The sequence below is a fragment of the Monodelphis domestica genome, chromosome 1 (genome assembly GCF_027887165.1).
Source record: "Monodelphis domestica isolate mMonDom1 chromosome 1, mMonDom1.pri, whole genome shotgun sequence".
NCBI lineage: Eukaryota > Metazoa > Chordata > Mammalia > Didelphimorphia > Didelphidae > Monodelphis > Monodelphis domestica.
The window spans coordinates 248,880,257-248,897,260 of record NC_077227.1 but is presented as its reverse complement, the minus strand read 5'-3'; positions in this window follow the sequence as shown (position 1 = coordinate 248,897,260).

Genomic DNA, 17,004 nt, shown 5'->3' with positions numbered 1-17,004 from the left:
GGGGAAGAAACAGTTTAAAGTTCTCATGGATACTGGTGCTTCAAAATCGGTCCTAAAGATATTTCCAGGGGATACCACCATAGGGGGTATGGTTTCAGTGACTGGAGCTATGGGAGAGATACAACAGGTCCCTGAGCTCAAAAGTACAATGGTTAAACTACATCCTCTCACCATTGATCATACATTCCTATTGATCCCTTCATGTCCCAATAACTTGTTAGGGCGAGATTTTTTATGTAACATCAGGGCAACTCTGCATTGCGAATGTTCTGGAAAGATATACCTGTATTTGCCCAAACATTCTCTAAAACACTAACCATTGCTATATCTGGAGCAATTGGAAGAAGAACCTGAGCAAATTCAAATTTTGACATCAATATATGAAATTCTAGATGATATTCCACAAGGGGTTTTTGAGGTACATCAGAATGATGTGGGTAGAATAAAATCAGTGGCACCAGTAAAGATTGAAGTCAGGGATGGTGTTCCTCCTAAGATACCTCAGTACAAATTAAGCAGAGAAGTCATAGAAGACATCACACCAATTATGCACAGCTTGTTGGAACAAGGCCTTTTAAGACCTACAGTGTCTGAATCTAATAGTCCATTTCTGGCTATTAATAAAAACAAAGTTAATGCAGATGGAAAACAATGTTGGAGATTTGTGATGGATCTTAGGGCAGTGAATAACTTTATTAAAAAAAAACATAAACAGTAACACCTTCACCAAATGATATTATCACACAGATACTGCCAGATGTGTGGTGGTACACTGTGTTAGATTTAAGAAATGCCTACTTTACTATACCATTGCACCATGATTCCCAGAACATTTTTGCTTTCCAATGGGGACAAAATCAATTTTGTTATACTAGATTAGTCCAAGGATGTTGTGAATCAGTCTTTATATTTCGTCAACTTTTTCAAAGAGATCTAGCTAACATCACTGTCAAACATAGCAAACAAGTACACTATGTAGATGATTTACTGCTGGCATCACCTGTCCCAAAGACATGCTTGGAAGATTCAAAGAAGTTATTAATAGAGCTTTATAAGTGTGGACATAAAGTCTCTAAAAAGAAAATCCAGTGGGTACTACCAAAAGTTGCCTATCTCAGATTTATCCTGGAGGGGGGCACCAGGAAAATCTCAAGTAAAAGGATAGCAGATATACAGAATCCAGGCATCCCTAGTAACAAGAAATAATTCAGGGCATTTATAGGGGTTTCTGGTTTCTCAAGATAGTATATCATAGGGCATTCCCATATTTCCAACTGCTCTAATTCCAGATTTGCCAGTAGGCGGAGAACCACTATATGACTGCAACCAAGTTGTGGAAATGATATACAAACCTAGAGAAGATCTTAAAGACACATCTCTTAGTGATCCTGATATGGAATTATATACTGATGGATATATTCATAGAGGATACAGGGTCACAGAGGCTGCTGTAGTTAACAATGACAAAATGCTTTGGTATGCATCATTACCAAGTCATGTTAGTACCCAGGGTGCCGAGTTAAAAGCTCTGCTTGAATCCCTGGAATTGGCAAAAGGCAAAAGAGTAAACATTTATGTAGATTCATCTTATCTTTTTATAACTATTCACTCATCTGGATTTATTTGGAAGAACAGAGGGTACAGAACATCAGCTGGGAAACCAACTGCATATGGTGAACTAATAAAAGCTGTAGAACTTCCAAAAGAGGTGGCTGTAATACAATGCAAGGTATATATTCATGGAAAAGACAGAATATCCATGGGAAACCAAAGAGCAGACATTACAGCAAAATATGCTGTAAGATTCAGTCCCTATTGTATGCTGAATTTCTCTCTTGATCTTTCTGAAGCTTACTGTGGAGATGAAGTTCAGTCATGGAAAGAGCAACTTGGTGCTAAATTAATCAAAGGCATCTGGATGACTCAAGGGGGTAAACTGATGCTTCCCAGAAAATTATATCAACACCTCTGTACTGTGATTCATTCAAAAGGACATTATGGGGTGCAGGCTATTTTGGATACAGTGCAACATTTTTATACAGCACCAGGGATAACAACAAATGCCATTAGAACTTGTCAGGCACGTGATATATGTAGAAAATACAATCAAGGACATTTCAAGCATATAGTATTGGGAGGCAGACCTCTAAGTTATATGCCTTTCCAATATCTACAAATAGACGACATTAACATGCTTGTCTTTACAAGGGATACAAGTATGCATTGGTTATTGTGGATAGGGTGACAAGACAGGTTAAAGCATATCCAGCCAAGAAAAATGATACAGCCACAGTAGTGAGATCACTACTTAAAGAAATTGTTCCTAGGTATGGCATTCCCAATACCATAGACGTGGATAGGGGATCGCATCTTCCCAAATTTTGCAAGAAAAATACAAGAACCTTGGTATCAAATACATTTTCCACAATACTCACAGACCTCAAAGTTCAGGACAAGTGGAAAGAATGAACAAAGAGTTTAAAACACTAATAGGAAAACTCTGTTCAGAAACACACTTGAAATGGATGGACATTATTCTTCTTGCATTGTTTCAATTAAGAACAAGACCCAGAGGCAACTTGCATGTATCTTCATTCAAATTAATTAATTAAGGGGGACCCAGAAAGGCTTCTCATATTTGATAGGATTTTAGCTGTGACTTGAAGAAGGTGAGAGAAACTAGGAGAAAGAGATGCGGAAAGGGAATATGCCATGCATGAAGGGCAACCAGTGAAAACGCAGACTGGAAATAAAGTGTCTTGTATGAGAATTAGCAACAAGGTCAGTTGATGGCCTGGGAAAGAACTGGTGGCTTGATGGTGACAGGGAAACTAAAGAGTAGGATTAGGGGTTGCAGGGCAAAGGGAGAAGTGAAATGACAATATATTGTGATTAGATAGGGGAATTTTAGGATCCATTGACACAGAAATGGCTCATTCATGGGAAATGGTAATATCAAGAGTATGACTAACTTGTGTAGCTAGGAGGAGTGGGTCTTATGAAATAATTAAGATGAAGAACTGGAGACTGAGGGGAGGGGAGATTGTTTTAAAGAATAGCAGAATGTATGTCAAAGTTCCATAGCATGTGTACAAGAGTTGAGAAAGAGTCAGCCAATGATCTCTTTACTCAATTGAGTAAAGAAAGAACGTATCAAAAAGTCAGTAGACAACAGTTATAAGAATTCCAAAAGGATTGTAGATGTGGATTGAGAGAACTTTTAAGAAAGAAATATTACTGATGTAGATTAAAATTAATATAAAAAATTCTCCAAGTATTATATTTAATAAGATTTATCAAATAATAACTTGAAGCAAAAAAGGAATTTAAAAGGCTAGAGAAAAAGAGAGCTCATCCAGCCACACACGTGGGGGAAAAAAGAAAGGGCAGGAAAAAAATATCCAACTATATACACATATAACAAATGTAAACGTGAAGACAACAGGGAACATGATGCTGGGAGTCCAATGGTACGAGATGTTCTAATTACACATTGAGTGATTATGGAAAAGTGGAAGCATATAAGTGGCAATGGAGAGAAAGAACTATTATAATTTATCTATCTCAACCAGTGTGTCAGAGAGGATGAATGAAAATTTAACCAATGCTAGAATGAGTGGCCAGAGAAGCTGTGTTATTAAGATGGAACCAGGTCTCAGTGAGACCCAGAAGATGGAAGGAGTGAGAAAGGAAAAGATTTAAGATGAAAGCAAGTTTATTATCTTTAGAACAAGAATTCCAGAGCACAGAGTGGAAGATATACATAGCTTTGGGATGGGACATTGTAGAAGCTGGGAGCTGTGTTGAGGGGGATACAGATAAGAGACCAGTATATGGGGAGATACAGAATGGAATTTGAATAATGACAACCAGGTGTTCAAAATCACTGAGATGGAGAAGGAAGGTCAATGGGTATTTGTCACTTATTGAATAGTGTCCTTTGCCAAGCAAAAAGGATTTTTAGGCAGATATGGATAAGAATTATCCAGCATGACAAGGAATGAATTGGTTGAATCCTGTGTGATTGAAAGGAATACCCACATTGATGAGGTCATAACTTCATTTGAAATGTTCATATCTCCCTCCCTCTCAGACTATAAAGTCAGTGTTCTATCAGTAAGTTCTAAAATTAACTAAAAGGCATGAAAAGAAGTTCTTTGCCTCTTTTTCTCTTTTTTCATATCTCTAACCCTTTGTGGGTGGAGGGGAGATCCCACACATGGGGAAGAATTTTATGGCTGAGGAGTAGGCAATCAAGTCATACATAAGCTGTGTGTCAGTTCCATAGGACTCATGGTCAGAAGAAATGGTGCACTGTATGACCAGGACCTAGAAGAGTTTTTCCTGGCTTTGCAAACAAACTATTTTCTCTAAGATTCTCTTTCAACACTGGCACTGCCAAACACCTCAAGTGACTATAACATCTGATTTCAGTGGCATTTCTATTAAGAGTAAAAGAATAAAAACAAATATTTAAGACTATAAGGGTTGCTAAGTGATTTAGTTATATTACCTCATTTTGATTCTTACTACAATCTTGTGAGGTAGAGTGTTATTGCTATTATAATTGTCATTTTACAAATGATAAAATGGATTTTTATATGGTTAAGTGAATGCCCAGAGTCACCAAGATAGTTCTTGTTTGAGGCAAGAATCAAATGCAGTCTTTCCTCTTCCAAGTCCAGTAATCCACTGCTATCTTGGATCAAACTGGACTATGTTATGGGGTTAAAAGTATTGCATGATGAGAGTATGATAGGAGCAACACATATATTTAGGGAAAAGACCAATTGAGGGAAAGGAGATTCAAGTTGTGGTACTCATGTGCTTAGTGCTGCATAAAATTGGAGAGTAGAGCTGAGATTTGTGTTCATATCTAACTCCTAATGGCCTCTATAATTGTGCTAAACGAGCTCACTTAAAATAAAGAGGGAGAGAGAGAGAGATGGATAGAATGGTGTACTGACCAGGCACGGAAACTTTTGTTCAAATCCCACCTCCAAATTTTACTGTCTCTTTGACCCAGAGCAATTTATTCAAACTCTCTATGTCTCACTTTCTTTGTCTATGAAAAAGTGAGATGGATTTAATGACCTAAACATTCCAAATCTGTTATGACTATGAATAGATCTCTTCACTAGAAAAGGGGCCCAGAAGTGAGCAATCATGTCATGCAACAGCATGAGTTCCACATACATCAATTCAAAGGATCAAAACAAAATACAAACAAAACCAACCAATATCAAGACTAAAATTAGTAATCTGCTATATAATAGATTCCAAAGCACTAAAGAAGTAAATGTATTTGGAGTTAAGGAGCAAAGGGATGAGAAATGAGATGTGTCCACACCAAGCTGGGTCAGGAAAAGAACAAGAGTAGGAAGCATCATTTGTTTCCCTTAAAGAATGATCTCTGAATAGTGTTCTAATAACCTCTCCTTGTTTCCAAAAATCATGCCATTGTGAGTCACCAAATGAACTCTTAGATTTCTTTTTATATATTTTATTCAAAAGAGATGGCATGAATACTACTACTAGGTTTGTATACCAAAGAAAAAAAATTTTAAAAAGGAAAAATGACTATTTGTGCAAAAATACTTATAAAAATTATTTTTGTGGTGGCAAAGAATAGGAAATTGAGGGGATTTCCATCAATTGGAAATTTCTGGGCAAGTCATGGTGTATGATTGTGATGGAATGCTGTTGGGCTTTAAGAAAGGATGAACAGAATGCTTTTTTAAAAAATACAGTAAGACTTACCTGAACCGATGAAGAGCAAAATGAACAGAAGCAGAAGAATATTGTATACTTTTTAAAATTTTATTTTTATTGTCCTGCAAAACACACAGCAATATTGTATTCTCAGCAATCCAGTGATCCAAGGTAATCCCATAGAATATGTGATGAAAAATGCCATCTGCCTCCAAAGGAAGAATTGACAAAGTCTGAATATAGACCAAAGCCTATTATATTTCACTTTCTTCATTTTTTTTGCTCTTCAATTATTTTTTTAATTTTATAATATTTTATTTGATCATTTCCAAGTATTATTCATTAAAGACAAAGATCATTTTCTTTTCCTCCCACCCACCCCCCGTAGCCAACGCATGATTCCACTGGGTATTACATGTGTTCTTGATTCAAACCCATTGCTATGTTGTTAATATTTACATTAGGGATTCCTTTAGAGTCTCTCCTCTGTATGTCCCCTCAACCGCTGTAGTCAGGCAGTTGCTTTTCCTCGCTGTTTCTACTCCCACAGTTTATCCTCTGCTTATGAATGGTGATTTTTCTGCTGGATCCCTGCAGATTGTTCAGGGACATTACACCGCCACTAATGGAGAAGTCCATTACGTTCGATTATACCACAGTGTATTAGTTTCTGTGTACAATGTTCTCCTGGTTCTGCTCCTCTCGCTCTGCATCACTTCCTGGAGGTCGTTCCAGTCTCCATGGAACTCCTCCACTTTATTATTCCTTTTAGCACAATAGTCTTCCATCACCAACATATACCACAATTTGCTTAGCCATTCCCCAATTGATGGGCATCCCCTCATTTTCCAGTTTTTGGCCACCACAAAGAGCGCAACTATGAGTATTTTTGTACAAGTCTTTTTGTCCATTATCTCTTTGGGGTACAGACCCAGCAGTGCTATGGCTGGATCAAAGGGTAGATATTCTTTTGTCGCCCTTTGGGCATAGTTCCAAATTGCCCTCCAGAATGGTTGGATCAGTTCACAACTCCACCAGCAATGAATTAATGTCCCTACTTTGCCACATCCCCTCTAGCATTCATTACTTTCCTTTGCTATCATGTTAGCCAATCTGCTTGGTGTGAGGTGATACCTCAGAGTTGTTTTTATTTGCATCTCTCTGATTATAAGAGATTTAGAACACTTCTTCATGTGCTTATTAATAGTTTTGATTTCTTTATCTGAGAACTGCCTATCCATGTCCCTTGCCCATTTATTAATTGGAGAATGGCTTGATTTTTTGTACAATTGATTTAGCTCTTTATAAATTTGAGTAATTAAACCTTTGTCAGAGGTTTCTATGAAGATTTTTTTTCCCAATTTGTTGTTTTCCTTCTGATTTTAGTTACATTGGTTTTGTTTGTACTAAAGCTTTGATGTAGTCAAAATTATTTATTTTACATTTTGTGACTCTATATCTTGCTTGGTTTTAAAGCCTTTCCCCTCCCAAAGGTCTGACATGTATACTATTCTGTGTTTACCCAATTTACTTATGGTTTCCTTCTTTATGTTTAAGTCACTCACCCATTTTGAATTTATCTTGGTGTAGGGTGTGAGGTGTTGATCAATTCTTAATCTCTCCCACACTGTCTTCCAATTTTCCCAGCAGTTTTTATCGAATAGTGGATTTTTGTCCCAAAAGCTGTGATCTTTGGGTTTATCGTATATTGTCTTGCTGAGGTCGCTTTCCCCCAGTCTATTCCACTGATCTTGCTTTCTGTCTCTTAGCCAGTACCAAATTGTTTTGATGACTGCTGCTTTGTAATATAGTTTAAGGTCTGGGACTGCAAGGCCCCCATCATATGTGTTTTTTTTTTTCATTATTTCCCTGGATATCCTTGATCTTTTGTTATTCCAGATGAATTTTGTTATGGTTTTTTTCTAAATCAGTAAAGAAATATTTTGGGAGTTCAATGGGTATGGCACTAAATAGATGAATAAGTTTGGGTAGGATGGTCATTTTTATTATATTGGCTCGTCCTATCCATGAGCAGTTAATGTTTTTCCAATTGTTCAAGTCTAGTTTTAGTTGTGTGGAGAGTGTTTTGTAGTTGTGTTCATATAGTTCCTGTGTTTGTCTCGGGAGATAGATTCCTAGGTATTTTATTTTGTCTAAGGTGATTTTGAATGGGATTTCTCTTTCTAGTTTTTGCTGCTGAGCTGTGTTAGAAATATATAGAAAAGCTGATGACTTATATGGGTTTATTTTGTATCCTGCAACTTTGCTAAAGTTGTTGATTATTTCAATTAGCTTTTTGGTTGAATCTCTAGGATTCTTTAAGTAGACCATCATGACATCTGCAAAGAGTGAGAACTTGGTCTCCTCCTTGCCTATTTTGATGCCTTCAATTTCTTTTTCTTCTCTAATTGCTACAGCTAGTGTTTCTAGTACAATGTCAAATAGTAGAGGTGATAATGGGCATTCTTGTTTCACTCCTGATCTTAATGGGAATGCATCTCGTTTATCCCCATTGCAGATGACATTAGCTGATGGTTTTAGATATATACTGTTTATTATTTTTAGGAATGACCCTTCTATTCCTATGCTTTCTAGTGTTTTTAATAGGAATGAGTATTGTATTTTATCAAAGGCTTTTTCTGCATCTATTGAGATAATCATGTGGTTCTTGTTGGTTTGCTTGTTGATGTAGTCAATTATGTGGATGGTTTTCCTAATATTGGACCAGCCCTGCATCCCTGGTATAAATCCTACTTGATCATGGTGGATGACCCTTCTGATCACTTGCTGGAGTCTTTTTGCTAGTATCCTATTTAAGATTTTTGCATGTATTTTCATTAGGGAGATTGGTCTATAGTTTTCTTTCTCTGTTTTTGACCTGCCTGGTTTTGGAATCAGTACCATGTTTGTGTCATAAAAGGAGTTTGGTAGAACTCCCTCTTTGCTTATTATGTCAAATAGTTTGTATAGTATTGGGATTAACTGTTCTCTGAATGTTTGATAGAATTCACTGGTGAATCCATCAGGCCCTGGGGATTTTTTCTAAGGAAGTTCTTTCATGGCTTGTTGGATTTCATTTTCTGATATGGGATTATTTAAGAATTCTATTTCTTCTTCTGTTAGTCTAGGCAGTTTGTATTTTTGTATATATTCATTCATATCACCTAAATTGGTGTATTTATTGCCATATAATTGGGCAAAGTAATTTTTAATGATTGCCTTAATTTCCTCTTCATCGGAGGGGATGTCCCCCTTTTTGTCTTTGATGCTGTTAATTTGCTTTTCTTCCTTCTTTTTTTTAATTAGATTGACCAGTACTTTGTCTATTTTGTTTGTTTTTTCAAAGTACCAGCTTCTTGTCTCATTTATTAAATCAATAGTTCTATCACTTTCAATTTTATTAATTTCTCCCTTAACTTTTAGGATTTCTAGTTTGGTTTTCTGCTGGCGGGGTTAATTTGTTCACTTTCAAGTTTTTTATTTGCATTTCCAATTGATTGATCTCTGCCCTCCCTAATTTGTCAATATATGCACTCAGGGATATGAATTTACCTCTGATTACCACTTTGGCTGCATCCCAAAAGGTTTGAAAAGATGTCTCGCCATTGTCATTTTCCTCGATGAAATTGTTAATTGTTTCTTCTCCAACTAAAGGATTTTGGAGTATCAAATTGTTTAATTTCCAATTAGTTTTTGATTTGGTTTTCCATGTACCATTACTGAACATTATTTGTATTGCCTTGTGATCTGAAAAGACTGCATTTATTATTTCTGCTTTTCTGCATTTGTGTGCCATATTTCTGTGACCTAATGTATGGTCAATCTTTGTGAATGTGCCATGTGGTGCTGAGAAGAATGTGTATTCCTTTTTATCCCTATTTATTTTTCTCCATATGTCTATTAATTCTAATTTTTCTAAGATTTCATTCACTTCTTTTACCTATTTATTATTTATTTTTTTATTTGATTTATCTAAATTTGATAATGGTTGGCTCTCCCACTAATATGGTTTTACTGTCTATTTCTTCCTTCAATTCTCCTAGTTTCTCCATTAGAAATTTGGGTGCTATATTATTTGGTGCATACATGTTGATTAGTGATATTTCCTCATTATCTAAAGTCCCTTTTAACAAAATATAATTACCTTCCCTATCCCTTTTGATCAGGTCTATTTTTGCTTTGGCTTTATCAGATATCATGATTACCACTCCTGCCTTCTTTCTGTCAGTTGAGGTCCAGAAGGTCTTACTCCATCCTTTAATTCTGACCTTGTGGGTATCAACCCACCTCATGTGTGTTTCTTGAAGACAACATATGGTAGGGTTTTGGATTCTAATCCATTCTGCTATTCGTCTACGTTTTATGGGTGAGTTCATCCCATTCACATTCAAAGTTATGACTGTCATTTGTGGATTCCCTGGCATTATGATATCCTTCCCTAATTCTAACCTTTTCTTCTTCAGCTCTGCCTTTTAGTCCAGTGATTTACTTTAAATCAGTCCCCCTTGTCCCCTCCCTTGATATGTCTCCTTTTTTAGTCCCTCGATTTTTGTTCCCTCCCCCTCCCCCCGCTCTTTCCCTCCCCTTTTGTTTTTCCTCCCCCCCTCCCCCCAATGGATCTGGGTGTTTTTCCCTCTCAGAGTTCATTTCCCTGAGATTAAGGTTTAAGTAAAAATTCTCTTCCTCTCATTCTTATAGGAGTTTCCTTCCCCTCCTTTTCCCATGTGAATCTTTGTGTGAGAAAGATTATTCTATTTGGTCTTTCTTTTCCCCCTATTTACACATTACATTTTCCCCACATGTTAATATACATAGATTGATATAAATGTAGTCCTTATAGAAGACAGTTTGAGTAAAAGAAGAAGATAACATTTTTCTCCTTTTCCCTTTCCTTCATATTTACCTTTTCAGGTATTCCATGCTCTTTGTTTTTTGGTGTCGAACTTTCCACAGAGCTCTGGTCTTTTCTTTGCAAAAACTTGGAAATCTTCCCCTTGGAAGTATATAGTCAGTTTTGCTGGATAGCTGATTCTTGGTTGAAGACCCAGCTCTCTTGCCTTTCTGAAGATCATGTTCCATGTGTTACAATCATTCAGAGTAGAAATTGTAAGGTCTTGTGTGACCCTGATTGGCATTCCTTTATATCTAAATTGTCTTTTTCTGACTTCTTGTAGGATTTTTTCTTTTGTTTGAGAGCTTTAGAATTTGGCAATTACATTCCTGGGGGTTGTCTTTTGGGGATTTAGTGTAGAGGGTGTTCTGTGAGCTCTGTCAGTGGCTGTATTGCCCCCTTGTTCTAGAATCTCTGGGCAATTTTCTTTGATTATATCTTGTATTACGATGTCGTGTTTGCTGTTTATTTCTGGATTTTCTGGAAGTCCAATTATTCTTAAATCATCTCTTCTCCCTCTATTTTCCAGATCTGTCACCTTGTCAGTAAGATAGTTTATGTTCTCTTCTAATTTCTTGGTCTTTTGGCTTTGCTTTATTAGTTCTCACTTTAAAGCCTGGTTTTCCTTTTCAGTTTGGTCAAACTGGTTTTGTAGATGTGTGAATTTCTTTTGCATTATTTCCCATTTTTCCTCCCAGAAGGCTTCCATCTTTTTGATCATTTCTGATTCATATTCTTCATGAGTTTGTGGAGAGTTTCCATTTCCTTTGGAAGGTTTCAGAGCATTTGCTTGTGTTTCCTCTTCTATCTCATCTGTATTTTGTATTTTTGCTCCATAAAATGTGTCCAAAGTCGCCCCCTTCTTCATGTTTTTTTTTTTTTTGGAATTTTGGGTTTTTTGTGCTTCTGTGGAGTTTGCCATCTCTATCTTAGTGGGGAGGATTAGCTTTTCTTATCTCTGTCTGGCGTTCAGAGGTTTTAGCTCTAGGCAGATTGCCTGTTCTATGGTTTGGCCCTTGTTTCTGTGCCTCAGCTGGCTGGAAGAGCCAGCACTCTGAGGGGGGAGGGGCTGCGGCTTCCTGGAGCTCTGAGGGCTGGTGATAGGATTAACCTCAGACTGAGTATGCCCTCAGGCAAGGACCTTCAGTGAGACTCAGATAGAAGGATCTGGTCAGGGGGCTACAGGCTCCTCCTGTCTCCCTCTGTTTCCCTGCTGTCTGGGTGTCCCCTCGACTGGGTCAGGTTGTTTTCAGGATTTGGCCTTCAGCTCCGAGGCCCTTTTGCCAGCCCTAAGGGTTAATGTTGTTTCAGATGACCCTGCACTCTGAGGGGGCAGGTGCCATGGCTTCCTGGAACTCTGAGGGCTGGTGATAGGATTAACCTCAGACTGAGTATGCCCTCAGGCAGCGACCTTCAGTGAGACCCAGATGGAATGTTCTGGTCAGGGGGCTACAGGCTCCCCCCCCCCTCTGCCTCTCTGCCTCCCTGCTGTCTGGGTGGCCCCGCAATTGGCTCAGGTCATTTTCAGGGGGTGGCCCTCAGAACAGCCAGCTCCCGAGGCCCCCCTGCCTGCCCTGAGGCTCCTGCTGCTGCCTCGGACTTAGCACTCTGGGTTGGGGGGGATGGGTCCTGGGACCTTCCCTTTGCCTTCCCCTTAGATCCCAGTGATCTTGGGCTCTGACTCTTGGGGGGCCGTACCTTTTGATCCAGGTCCAGGAGGAGTGTTTCAGGGGTCTATTCTGCTGTTTGTTTTGAATTTCGATGCCCTAGGAGCATTCCCTTTGAGATCGGTAAGGAAGGGTTTCTGGAGCTCTGAACTTTAGCTTTCTCTAAGCTGCCATCTTGACCGGAAGTGCACTTTCTTCATTTTTATGTGACTTTTTCCCATAAAGAAACTATTATGGAAAAATATTTTACATGATTGCACATGTTAAACCGATATTCGACTGCTTCCTGTCCCAAGAAGGTGAGAATGGAGGGAGGGAGAGAGCGAATTTGGAACTTAAAATTTTTAGAAAAGAATGCTAAATATTCTTTTTACATGTAATTGGCAGGGGTTATAAACTATTATTTAAGAAAATAGCATAACATACTACTTTTCTACTTCTTCATTTTTGCTTCTATGATTTTTTGCTAAAAAGTCCATATTCCTTCATTATCTTCATCTATATAGAAACTCAGTCTTAAAAACAACTGAAATTAAAATGCCACCCCATTCATGACATCTTCCCTGGTTTACCTCCAGTAAGGAGCTGAAAGGAACTTTGACCATTACCTAGTCCAAATCCCTAATTTTGCAGATGTGAAATTTAACTCAGAAAGGTTAACTTTCTGAAGACCATATACAGGTAGTAAGAAACAAAGCCAGGATTCAAACCTACATTTTGATCTTTCATCCACAAATTCAGAATTCTTTCTCCTCTTTCTCATCACATGGCTTGGATTATCTCATCTTCCTTGAATCTTGAATGACACTTTTATTAATACATTATAAACTTTAAAATTTTGTGTGCATGTATATCTGGGGGTGGGGTGGGTGGGTGAATGAGAGAGAGAGAAGGAGAACTATTTATGTGTTATGTTCTTCCCAGTGCCACAACCAAACTATAAGCTTCATGAAAGCAAGGACTATTTAGATATTACTCATTATTTATCACCAACCTTTGCACATAAAAATCTCTATAATAATCATTCATTTGGATGAAGATTTTAATAAATTCAAATATGAGTCCCTATATTTGAATTTATAAAACATGCTTTTCCTGACAAAATGAACTAAAAGAAGATTTAAAACACAATGCATGACTCTTAGACTCAACTGAGGTTAAAAAACTTGTTGGGCTCCCAAACATGCCATCTCTAGTGTTTATTAGGAATGTTTATTATCTCTTTTTTCCTCATATACATTGCAAACAGGCACCAGGTGCTCTGAGCCTCTTCTGTTCCACAATTAGCAGCAAACCATGCATGGAGAACAATTACTTTGCCCCAGAGTGATTTGGCTCTCCAGGCTGCAGAGACAGTGAGCAGGCTGGCAGTGACTCTACCAATCAAACACACAGCTGGCTGCTTTGGGCTTTTAGTACTTGATTCTAGCCTCGAAAATGTGTGTCCAGCCGTCTGTGCTCACAAAGGTTTGGAGAAGGCTGAGGAAAAACACATTAGAGTTATTGCTTCCAGGCACAATCCACAGCATTATTTTTTTTTCTATAAAAGTGTATTTGGACCTTGGATTTTTTTAGCATATTTTTCCTTTTTGTCTGTGAACTTGCCAAGGCCATTTCATTCAATTTTTCTTTCATTCAACAAACACTTACTAAGTAAGTACCTGTTACTAGCAGTCCAATGTTCTAGGTACTAGGAGAGATATACAAGGACAAATAAGACATAGCCCCTGACTATATATAGCAAATAAGGACTCTATAGAGGCAAAGGAGATACAATATCATCCAAGAAAAATGAAGTATCACAACAATTCAGAGATGAAAAAGATGTCATCCAATCTGTATCTGAATAAGAATGGCTTCTGCAGTATCACTGACAGGTAACATCAACTGAAGGGAATTCCCCTATTTCCCAAGTAGTCTATTCTTTCTGTAGATAATTCTTTATTTTAGGCAACCTGCTAAGGTAAAAAAAGACATAGATTTGACTTCAGGGACTTGTTCTCACATCTGTCACCTTTTGTATTTTTAAAAATATATTATTTATTTTTAACATTAATTTTTAAAATCTTGAGTTCCAAGTTTTCTCTCTTTCAAGCCTTATCCACTGATAAGGCAAACAATATGATATAAATTGTACTTGTGAAATCATTCAAAACATATTTCCACATTTAATATGTTGCAAAAAAACCAGAAAATTTTAAAAGATCAATTTGCACTCAACATCACTTCTTTTTCTGGAGGTAGATAGCATTTTTCATTATGAGTCCCTTGGAATTATCTTAGATCCTTGTATTAATCAGAATAACTGTCTTTCACAGTTGATCATTGTTGCAATATTGCTATTACTGTATACAATGATCTCCTGGCTCTGCTCATTTCACTTTGCATCAATTCATATGGGTCTTCCAGATTTTTCTGAAACCATCTGTTCATCATTTTTTATAGCAAATAGCATTCATTCATAATGGGCATCACCTCAATTTCCAATTCTTTGCCAGTCCAAAAAGATATATTATAAATGTTTTTGTTCATATAAGTCATTCTCCTTTTCTGTTGATTTCTTTGAGATACAGATCTAATAGTGGTATTGCTGGGTCAGAAGTTATGCAGTTTTATAGTCCTTTGGACATAGTGTGAAATTGTTCTCGAGAATAGTTGGAACAGTTCACAACTTCCCCAAAGTGCGCTAATGTCCCAGTTTTTCCATATTCTTCCCAGCATTTGGCATTTCCCTTGTCTATTATATTAGTCAATCTGAGAAATGCAATTTGGTACCTTTGGAGGCATTTTAATTTGTATTCCTCTGATCAATAGTGATTTAGAACATTTTTTCATGACTAGTACTTTTGATTTCTTCTTCTGAAGACTTCCTGTTTATATACTTTGACCATTTATCAGTTAGGAAATGGCTCTGATTTTTATAGATTTAGTCAGTTTTCTAAATTTTCAGAAATAAGGCCTTTATTGGAGAAACGTATTATGAAATTTCCCAGTAGTTATCTGATTTATTTCTAATTTTGGATGTATTTGTTTTGGCTAAGAAGTTTCATTTTTTTATGTCATGAAAATTTTCATTATGGGAGCAGATAGATGTCTCCATGGATTAAGAGCCAGGCATAAAGATGGGAGGTCTTGAATTCAAATCTGACCTCTGATACTTCCTAGCTTTGTAACACTGTGCAAGTTACTTAACTCCCATTGCCTAGTCCTTACTACTCTTCTGCTTTAGAACCCATACTTAGTATTAATTCTAAGAAAGATAAAATATATTTATTATACTTCCTCTGATCCTTGCTGTCTTGTTTTGTCATAAACTCTTTTTTTAATCCACTGATCTAACAACTATTTTTCCTCCACACCCCCCTAACTTGCTGATATCACTCTTCATATTTAAATCATACAGTGATCCCTCACCAATAGCAGCAGTTATGTCCCAGAGACCTTTGAGATGGGTGAACATCGGCAAAGTACCGTCCAATCAGCACCCAGGATGCAGAACACAGTGCTGTGGTTGGTTGCCTTTCATTCCACCAGCCAATAGTAGTAGGAGGTGTACAGTCTCATGTTGGCAAACTTGCACAAGCAATAGTGGCACACTGCATTTCCATTGTGTATAGTAGGGTATTCATCTGCAAAATCCTGCCATATAGCAAAAACTGCACAATAAGGAATTAGATCATTTTTTAAAAAACCTGCAATACAATGAAGCTGTGATAAATGAACCACGATATAGCAAGGGATGACTGTATATCCATTTTGACCTTATCAAGGTACATGGTGTAATATATTGGCCTATCCTTAGTTTATGTCAAATTGCTTTCCAATTTCCTAGCAATTTTTGTCAAATGATGATTTCTTGTCTCAAAATCTTAAATCTTTGAGTTTGCCAAACACTAGATTACTATGATTACTTAGTACTGTGTATTATGTACCTAATCCATTTTACTGCTTCACCTCTCTATTTCTTAGACAGTAGTAGATTGTTTGGATGATTACCGCTTTGTAATACAGTGTAAAATCTGGTATTACTAGGCAGCTTCCTTCACATTTTTAAAAATTGATTCTTTTGATATTCTGGATGATTCTTTTGATATTCCAGTTGAATTTTATTGTTTTTCTACTTCTATAAGATAATTCTTTGTTGGTTTTGTCATTTTTATCATATTGGCTCACCTATTCATGAGCAATTAATATTTCTGCAGTTGTTTAGAACTGTCTTTATCTATGTTAAAGTGTTTTGTAATTGTGTTCATGTAGACCTGGGTTTACCTTGGCAAGTAGACTCCCAAATATATATTGTTTACAGTTATTTTAAATGAAATTTCTCTTTCTATCTCTTTGGGCTGTGTTTTGTTGGTAATACAAAATTTGATGATTTATTTGGCTTTACTTTATACCTTCCAACTTTGCTGAAGTTGTTAATTGTATCAACTAGTTTTTTTTAGTTGATTCTCTAGAATTCTTTAAGTATACAATCAATGTATCTGCAAAGAATGATAGTTTTGTTTTCTTCTTATCTATTCTTTTTCCTTCAATTTTGTTTTCTTGACTTATTGCTATAGCTAGCATTTCTAATGAACTATTGAATAATATGGTGATAATGGAAGTCTTTGTTTAACCCCTACTCTTATTGTGAAGGCTTCCAGCTTGTTTCCATTACACATAATCCTTGTTCTTGATTTTAGTTAGTTATTACTTATCATGTTTTAAAAAGTCTCTTGATTCCTATGCTTT